Raw genomic sequence first — 10,208 nt, 5'->3', positions numbered from 1 at the left:
GGATACAACCCATTGATTTCAAGGAGTTCATTCAGATTTCAGTTGTGCAAAAAACCAATAGGCTGTGCTCTATCTTTCTATGTATTTGCACACCAAAGATCCCCATAGAAGTCAATGGGAGGGTGCATGAATCCCCGCGCAATACGTAAGGAGCTGCGTGTAGGGCTTTAGTCACACAAGTGTTTTTACGCAGCTATTTAGCCGCATTTTTACGCCACCTGAACATTGCGACCATCTGGAGCTCTGGCTTCCCATGCCTTCATTCAGATGGAAAAAATAGCGCATAGACCAAATCTATACGCTGCCGGAAAAAAAAAATCTTGCTCTAATCTTTCGCCGATCTACACTGGCGGCTCCCATAGACTCCTATGGGAGCTGGAAAATAGGGAGGGGGAGGCAGTTTAGCAGCGTCCAACGCAGGGATACGCTTACAGGGGCCTCTATGTAGGCAATAGAAGTCATTCCGAGGATTTATGCCGACGAGGGATTTCCGGTCTGCGGCGTATTTTTTCGCTAATACGCCACAGCCGCCCGTGTGAATGGATGAGAAAACGCTAATTAAGCTCGGGACTTGATCGCATCTTTTCTTCGTTTATGTGGTTTTAGGCTGGGTTCATACGAGGCGGATTCCCGGCGGAAATCCCGCGGTTTGACCGCAGCGAAAAACTGGAGAAGCGCTGCTTCAATACGCGCGGCACTTAGGTTTTGAAGCGGTGCTTTCCCTTCCACTGCGGCCGACCCTCCCATAGAGGAGAGAGCGGCCGCAGCGGAAGAACTAAAAAAATGACCATGCTGCGGCCGGCGAATCCGCGCCACAGCGCCAGCTTTGCCGCCGCGGATGTGTCATCCCGTGTGGACGAGATTTCTGAGAAATCTCGTCCACATAGCTGGCTAACCCCGGGATTAGCGGCCGCAGGCGGATTTGCCGCGGCGAGATTCCGGATGGAATTTCTGAGGCAAATCCGCCCTGTGTGAACCCAGCCTTAGGTTGTGTGCGTGCGACCGTGGAAAGGCAAAAACAACCTTTGGAACTAATCGGCCGTTTCAATCGGTGCGTTCGCTTGCCACGGGCGAAAGAACATGGTTCGCGGGGCAGAAAATACGCGGCTGCGACACATCGCCCTGTGAGGGAATCGTATAGTCAGATCTAAAACTGATATCCAGTCATAGAAATACAGGAAAGGCGAATCAGTGCACTACATATACAGCTCCCATGTCTGTATATACTATATCCCTCACACTATAGATATCGCCTCCTCCCGCACACACGCGGCACTTCCTTCCCTCACACAAATCTCCTCAGGAATCCATGAGGGACGAGCAGCGGACCCCGCCCGCTCCACAGCGAGCCACAATCTCCCGCCCAGTCCTGTAACCCTTCAGCTCCCGGCTATGCGCCGCTCCCGCAGCAGGATCCACAGACGAGTCTGCGCGGACGGCACCGCGATGGTTAACCCTGCACTCCACGACAACCAATGGGAGCAGCGGAGGGAGCGGGGCTGCATTCAAACCCGGAGAAAGTGGAGGCGAGAGCGGGTGAGTGAGAGCTGTCCTCCCGCTGGGTATCATGGGGTGACGTGCGGTCCTCTGTGCCCGTTACATGGCCGAGGCTCCTTGGGGCTGTTCTATATGTACGGCAGAGCGCCTCCATTAGTCTTTTTAACCCTGTGTTCTCCGTGTGAGGCTGTTTCTATCAGGCCTGCGGATGCGCTGGGTGACCTCCCCAGTGATGTGGCCCATAGCCGTCTATGGAGTCAATGTATGGCCGGGTCACACGGGCGAATCCCAGTTGCCGAAGCTGCGGCATTGTAAAGCGCGTTCCTTCGCTTTTTCGTTCATGTTCGCGGATACAAGTTGCGTATTCCGCGAGTGGCAGACAAACGCACGTTGTGTGTGGGCCGCGGGTACCGGTGTCATCGCTTAGTGACGCCGCGGGAAACACGAACATAAACGGTGCTGCGCATGGCCAACGGCGAGCCGCCGCGGCCATACGTAATACAGATCTAGCAGGGTCACCGGCCGGGCTCACTGCGGCGCATCCCCAATCTCTTGCAAATGGTTTCCGCAGGTCTCCCGCTTCGGGCATCCGATCCGCCCGTGGGGATGGGGCCCGTATTATTGTAGTGCTCATGTTAGGGATGAGCGTCCCCGCCTGACTGAGGCCGGTGTCACACGGGCGTAGGCGCATTACATGAACATTCGTGCTGCAGATTTGCGCAGGGGTTGTTGTGTATTTGCTGCAAGTTCGTGTTTTGCAGTATTTTTTGCACACGCAATCTGTGCGCATTTGTGTGTGAAAAGAACATCCGACCAACCGCGGCGCCGGTCATTGTAGCCAGCGATGGAATTGGTTGATATCTGCTATTTTTGTGCGCAAGAAATGCGAGCCTGCTGTTTTTTTTTTTTGTTTTTTTTTTTTGCGCAAACCACCTGTGTGCACAGAATACACTTATGTGCATGAACCCATTGGGATCAGAAGCTCTGATCAGTGGGGGTCTCGCTGCTGAGACCCTCGTTGTTTGCTGCAACAAAGCAGCTATCTGCTCGCTAGCTGAAGGTGGGCTCAATAGAAAGTCCATGAGCCAGTCAGCAGCTGGCGAGCAAAAAAGAGAAGTATACCGTTTTTGCAAATTTTTATTTATTTTTTTTATATAGGGAAGCAAAATACTGACGTAATTTGCATCTTAAACAAATGAGTTTAGGCCCATTTAGACAACGATTCTCGTGTTCTTGGAGCGCACCGCTGAGTGCTCCGAGCAGGGTATGCAGAAGACAAGTGGGACCACATGTCTTCTGCATACAGCTTTTGTCTTCTCGGAGCGCACAGCTGGTATACAGAGGGGTTTACAGAACACAGCTGGAGCGCTGTCTTCTGCATACTCCTGCTCTGTTCACAGAGCTCTCAGCTGGTAAACAGCTTAGCACTGCAAACGGGGTATGCAGAACACAGCTGGAGCGCTGTCTTCTTCATACCCCGGCTGTGTTCTTCAAGCTGGATAGCAGCTGAAACAATAGTATCAGCGGTATCCCGCTGAGAACTCGGCGTGCGGCACTGATAAGGCTCATCGTTGTCTTTTAGCTAGCTGAAAGACAACGATGAACGACTCGTAAACGAAAACTGCACGATGGCTGTGCAGTTAGACCCAACGATTCTTACTCAAAAGACGGCTTTGAGTGATTTTTGACCGAGAATCGTTGGGTCTAAATGGGCCTTTACTTGGGCGTCTTCACACTTCTGTCAGCGGTCTTGGCAGATTTGATAGAAGAATAACGCTGCATCGAAATGAGGGAGTCCTTTGGTCTCCTTCCCATGGACGGATGTCCGCCGCGTAATTCACATATTGAACCTAATGGCTCAATGCTCACGGTGCAGAATTCCACCGTGGAATTCCGCACCGTGAAATCTCCCATCCTCACCCGCTGCATGCTCTATTTGCCGCGGGTGTACGCGCGGACGGCTTCCATTGCAGTCAATGGAAGCTGTCCGTTCACGCTATCTTCCGCTGTAGCACAGCGGAAGATAGCGTGAAACCGCTTTCCCGCCTACCGCCGCGTCATATGATGCGGTGGGCGTGGCACGACGCTGCGGCGCGCCACGCCGAAGCGTCATGCGGGAGCGAGGACGCCGGATCCGCAGGTAAGTTTGAGGTCTCTGGGGAGTGCCGTGACTGGCTCTGCCGCGGAATTCAGCGGCGGAGCCCGTCACAGCCGTGTGCAGCCAGCCTTTGGGCTTCTCCCGCGGTTTCTATATCAGTTGTGAAACGTAACACAACGTCGTGACGTCTGTTTATAACAGTCAGAATAGTAGTGTGAACACAGCCTGATCATCGCGGATCACAGAATAAATCCATTGCGTTGCAATGATGAATTGCGTAGTGAAAATCTGCGGCATTTCCGCAGCAGGTGGCGGATCTGACAATCTGCGGCACGACTATCTCCAATGTAAGTGAATGAGGTTTGTTAACACTGTACATCGCTGTGGGATTGTGGCTCACATCCCACAGCAAAAACTTCTGCTGCCACTCCCACTGCTCGCCCGTACATCGTTGCCTGGAGTATCTGATAAACCTCTCGGAGAATAGCCATGAAGATTACTAAAGGGGTTCTGTCATCAGAAGAAAAAATCAATACCTATTCCTCCCCAGGCAGCCTTCTTACTGCATCTTCTCCTCACTGATGATCTCTTGGCTCCTCCAGGTCACCTCACCGCAAGTCAGCCGATTCTTCTTCCGGTGACAGTGTCCATTGCCGTCAGTCTCCTTCCTACAGGGCAATGTACCCGGTCACTAGTGACGTAGTGTTCACAATCTAGCAGGGAGTGCTGAGCTTATTGCAGAGGCTGCGCATGCGCACTGTCTCTCTGAAATAGTATATGAACACCCGTGATGTTTAAACACTATCTGTGCTTTCAGAAAACGTTTGACATATCAGAAGTATTGATCAGTGGGGGTCCCGCAGCTGAGACCCCTGCTAAATGCTAGAATGAAGGGCTGAAGCACTCACCCGGGCGCAGCGCCCCCTCGGTTATGGTCATTCGTTTTGGCTGCTTCTGGCCAAGGTGAGAAGAGGCTTCCTCAGCATCGGGACCCCCACTGATTAATACTTGACGTGTCAAAAGTTTTCTGACAGTGCAGGTCCTCTCTAAGTATTGAGCTGTAGCCTACAGGGATACATTTTGTCATACGCAGTCTTGTGGAATGCAGCTGTCAGCACAACATGTGGATTTGGTTTGCAAAACCCCCATCTTCATACAGCAGATAGAATCATTTTTGTTTGAAGAAGAATTGAGCTCGCAGTCTGCTCCCATCGGGCCGTGAATCATAGCCCCATTTGACGCTCACAGAAATGCATTTTTCCTGCAGATGTGAGGAGTTTTTCTCTCCAACCACCTCACTTCACTTCGGGAAAGTTGTGATCCTCCGCCGCGGTTGTCAGATGAGGTTTTTCCCATTGTTTTCAAAGGGGAAACCTTGCACCGCATGCACCTAGGAGGTGGCTCGATGCTGCTGCCGGTCCCACTGAAGATAATGGGAGATGTGATGTGAGAGCACGCGCAAAGATAGAACAAGACGGGATTACATCGCTCATGTATATGACCTCCTCGTGTCTTGCAACACACAAATCTCGCACGATTTTCTCACCCGTATGAAGGCGGCCTTATCATGTTGCAAAAATGCTGTGGATCTTTCTTGTGGGTTTCACACTTTCGGTACATAAGGATGAAATCTGCATGTAAACACTGACTTTTCTGAGAAATCTGGGGTGGGCTTTTTCCTCTACGCCAAGACATAGCCGTATACTGCACTTGTGTCCATTTCTTGGCTGCGGTTTCAGAACCTGGAAGTCTCATTGGCATTAGGATAGCCAAACCGCTTCTCTCACTACCTGATACACACTGTCTATAGTATGCATGTGTAGTCTAAGGCTCCTTTACACGGCACAATAAATTGTTCACATGCGCAAAAGATTCCAGCGTTTGCGCATGCAACCTGTTTACACAAATGGATTGTTTGCAATTGCGTTCGCCTATAGTTTAGGCGTTTGCGTTGACTGTACCAGCGAATGACAATGATCACTGTTATCTCCAAAAGAAGAGTGGCAACAATATCCTTTTTTATTCCTCCAACATACACAACGTTTTGACCTATGCAGCCTTTGTTGAGCTCAAAACATAATGACACCATGACAGTATATATACATACATCTAAAAAAACGTTACCAATCACAACGTTTAAAACACAGATGCATATCATTAGTAATTAAAGTCTATTAGACTCTATACATACTCGCTGTTGGTATAAAGATACATGGGGTTCTGGAGCCTCTGCTGTGTCATTGACCACATCGGGTTACCAGTGCTGCCGGCGTTTCTGTGTATGAACTGCGGCTGCATGGGACTCGGCATCAATTAGGCTGGGTTCACACGGGGCGGATTTGCCGCGGAAATTCCGTCTGGAATTTTGCTGCGCCAAATCCGCCTGCGGCCGCTAATCTCGGGGTCAGCCGGCTATGTGGACGAGCTTTCTCAGAAATCTCATCCACACGGGGCAGCGAAGCCGCCGGCTGCAGCATGTTCATTTTTTTACTTCTTCCGCTGCGGCCGCGCTCTCCTCTATGGGAGCGCCGGCCGCAGCGGAAGAGCAAGCGGCCAGGCCACTTCAAAACCTGCGGCTAAGTGCCGTGGGTTTTGAAGCAGCGCTTCTCCTGGCGGAAATCTCGTGGCTTTTCGCTGCGGCCAAACCGCAAAATTTCCGCCGGGAATCCGGCATGTGAGAATCCAGGTTTATGGTTCTGACTCGTCATTGGCGTCCTTGCATATATGAATGGGCCTCGTTATAACCTGCTGTGATTTAAGAGTGTGCTGCTAATTACAGTTCTTCCGAATAAATGATCGCTGTTCACACGCAACAACGTCCAAACGATTATTTTTATGCCTGTATAAAATTAACGAGATGCGAATGAATTCTCGCTCATCGTTCAATTTTTGGGCGTGTTTACACTGAGCAACTATCGTTCAGATCTGCATTTTGTTTGTTTGCTTTTTTTTGTTTTTATTACACAATATAGTTCTGTGTAAAAAGGCTCTAAGGCCGGCTGCATTCGACCGGGTCGGATTCTGCATGGGGAACTCGACCCTATGCCCAGCTGGTATCCGCACGTACTTGCCTTTTCTGTATCTTCTCTGTACTGTGGATGGTCAGACATGCAGGACAGCGATTTAAAAAAAAAAATCTGTTCTTCCCGCGCCATCGCCTAGCGAATTCGCCACTTTTCCACAATGTCATTGCGGAAGGGCCGTGGATCTGACAGCTTCCATTGACTTTAATGGAAGCCGTCTGTGCAGAATCCGCGCAAAAATAGAACATGCTGCGATTTTTTTATTAATTTTGATTGTGATTTCTGCTCGTGTGCAGGAAAAAGCGTTTTTCAATAGCCTGTTATGGGCGGTATTTGCTGCGGAATCTGGAGGCAGACGCCCGCTCCGGATTCAGCAATGCACATATGCCCGAGTGCAGCCGGCCTAAGACACTACATGCTGATTTGACCGGCTAGCACTGTTCATGGGACCAATACTGGTTAAAGCAGGTATAGCGTCTTAGGCTATTGATCCTTGCTAATACCCGGTGTGCATCAGGTAGTTGGAGAACCCGTGTGGCCATCTGTGTTTCTCCAGGACTGGAGGGTCACTTTTAAACAAAGCAAATTGTGCTCATTTTATTTTTCCCCAACATCAGTATAAGGCCTCTTTCACACGGGCGATGACGATATCGCCGCAAATAGAGATGAGCGAGCATACTCGTCCGAGCTTAATACTCGTTCGAGTATTAGGGTGTTCGAGATGCTCGTTACTCGTGACGAGTACCACGCGATGTTCGAGTCACTTTCATTTTCTTCCCTGAGAAATTTGCGCGCTTTTCTGGCCAATAGAAAGACAGGGAAGGCATTACAGCTTCCCCCTGCGACGTTCAAGCCCTATACCACCCCCCTGCAGTGAGTGGCTGGCGAGATTAGGTGTCACCCGAGTATATAAATCGGCCCCTCCCGCGGCTCGCCACAGATGCATTCTGACATAGAGGAGGGAAAGTGGTGTTGATGCCAGAGCTGCTATGAATTGTCGGGAAGGGCTTAAATATATAAGCCCTTCCCTGCAATTCATCCAGAAAAGTGTTAAAATAAAATATATATATACATACTCACCTGCTCCCGGCAGCTGGCCTGCAGTGGGTGTGAAGGGGGTGTGAGTCACTCAGCGCTGAGCCAATGAGGGGGCAGGTCTGACTCACACCCCCTTCACACCCACTGCAGGCCAGCTGCCGGGAGCAGGTGAGTATGTATATATATATATTTTATTTTAACACTTTTCTGGATGAATTGCAGGGAAGGGCTTAAATATTTAAGCCCTTCCCGACAATTCATCCCACACTCGCCCGCAGCGCATTGCTTTCGGACAGCTCCACCCCTTTTCAATGAAACACGGCTAGGAGCAGATTTTCGGGCGATTTTCGGGCACCGGTCACGCGATTTGCGGATGCGCATCCATCTTGCGATCCGCAAATCGCGCGAAAAAACGCCCGTCTGACTAAGGGTGCCTACCCACTAGCATTTTTTTCTCTGCAGTGGTCTATGGGACTTGTAATGTTAAAATCGCGATCGCGCAAAATCGCAATTTACCGCGAAATCGCGATTTTGCGCGAGCGCGATTTTAACATTACAAGTCCCATAGACCCCTGCAGAGAAAAAAATGCTGCGAATTTCGCAGGGAAAAAAAAACGCTAGTGGGTAGGCACCCTAAGGCCTTAGGCCATAGAAATCGCAGATTGCACCTATGTGCGATCTGCGATTTCTGTTCTCTTCTCTATATGCGCTCAATGGGGCCGGCGGCAGCAGCGCCGACCCCATTGAGAACATATAGAAGACAAATCATTCTTCTCTGCCACAGCTGTAACAGCTGTGGCAGAGAAGAACGATGTTTGCCCATTGAATTCAATGGAGCCAGCAATACAGCCGCCTCCATTGAAAGCAATGGGCTGCCGGCGATCGCAGGATGAATTGTCGGGAAGGGCTTAAATATATAAGCCCTTCCCTGCAATTCATCCAGAAATGCCCACTCTTGCCGCTATTGTGGCTTAACCCCTTGAGTGGCACGCCCGGAAATTTTCCGGGACCAGCTCCACTGCTCATAGCAACATAGCCCGGAAGATTTCCGGGCTATGTATCACTATGGGAGCTGCAGAGCACAATGCCACAAGCTGTGACATTGTGCTCTGCCTGCACAGTCCCACAGAGAACAAAGCAAGGGCTTTGAAAAACCAGCAGAAGATATTGCCGATATGCCGGCAATCTCCTGCACTGGTTTGTTTACAGGTTGCCATAGAGACCATCGGCTTGTCAGAAGCAAGCCGATGGTCTCTGTGGCAGGGAGAGCTGGTTGTTAGCTGTCAGAGGACACCTAGGTACTAGCTCTTACAGCAGAGATCAGAGAAAACCTCCGATCTCTGCTGTGTTAACCCTTTACATGCTGCAGTCTATGTGACTGCAGCATGTAAAGGGCTGTCACCATCGGACCCCCGGAATGTGATCAGGGGTCCTGATGGGTCCCTGTGGAAGTCCCCTAAAGGGACAAAAGAAAAAAAAAGAAAAAAATTTTTTAAAAAGTTAAAAAATCATTAAAAAAAATTATAAAAACACTTGTCTCCCTTTTACTTTGTAAAAAATCAAAAATACAATCACACATGTGGTATCCATGCGTCGTAATGACCCAGAGAAGGAAGTTAATACATTATTTAACCCCTTAATGACATGGCCCCATTTTTTCTTTTTTCCCCATTTCTTTTTTTCCTCCCCCTGTTTAAAAAATCACAACTTGTCCCGCAAAAAACAAGCCCTTATATGGCCATGTCAATGGAAAAATGAAAAAGTTATGGCTCTTGAGACGCAACTGCAAAATTAGTTGAAATTCAATGATTAGACCATTTTAAAAAACCTGCCCTGGTGGGCACGACAGGGTGGTAGGAAACCCGCCACTCAAGGGGTTAATAGTGGGACCTGTGAACTTGAGATGCAGCCCAACATGTAGCCCCTCGCCTGCCCTATCCGTTTCTGTGTCGTTCCCATCACTTTCTTGAATTGCCCAGATTTTCACACATGAAAACCTTAGCGAGCATCGGCGAAATACAAAAATGCTCGGGTCGCCCATTGACTTCAATGGGGTTCGTTACTCGAAACGAACCCTCGAGCATTGCGAAAATTTCGTCCCGAGTAACGAGCACCCGAGCATTTTGGTGCTCGCTCATCTCTAGCCGCAAACTATCGCTGTGATATCGCAGTTTTGTACACAGGATTTTGTAGCGTCAGTGATACTTCTTTTTTTTTTTTTTTTTGTGAAAGCTCTCGCATCACTGCTGCCAGCGATTTTTGTCGTGGGAAAGTTAATAGGAGATTCTAATGTTAAAAGTGTATCGCAAAGCACGAAAATTGCAAGTTCATGCCATACGATGCGATAAGTAGGCTCCATGGGGAAACATGGGCTACAAAAAAAATAGCACTTTTTTTTTTTTTTTTTTTTGTTTTCCTCACTGCATAGCATCAGTAAAAACTTTGCTAATATCAAGGAACCCATTGGAAAGCATGGCTTTTACAAACATGCGTTTGCCGGAAAATCGCGCAATTTTGTATCCGTGTAAGAGCAGCCTAAATTTTCCTTTTTT

General features: G+C 49.3%; 1 protein-coding gene across 2 annotated transcripts in view; it reads left to right on the top strand.

Annotated features, from left to right (window-relative positions):
- The first annotated feature begins 1,437 nt into the window (after positions 1–1,437).
- Positions 1,438–10,208, top strand: part of PIMREG (PICALM interacting mitotic regulator) — a 36,059-nt gene continuing 27,288 nt past the window's right edge. For both annotated transcript variants that reach the window (XM_066599618.1, XM_066599619.1), the window contains exon 1: positions 1,438–1,536. The gene's annotated coding sequence lies outside the window, so the exon portion shown is untranslated. The remainder of the gene's footprint in view (positions 1,537–10,208) is intronic.

Source organism: Eleutherodactylus coqui, chromosome 4, assembly GCF_035609145.1.
Source record: "Eleutherodactylus coqui strain aEleCoq1 chromosome 4, aEleCoq1.hap1, whole genome shotgun sequence".
Taxonomy (NCBI): Eukaryota; Metazoa; Chordata; class Amphibia; order Anura; family Eleutherodactylidae; genus Eleutherodactylus; species Eleutherodactylus coqui.
This window is presented reverse-complemented; position numbering and strand designations above follow the sequence as displayed.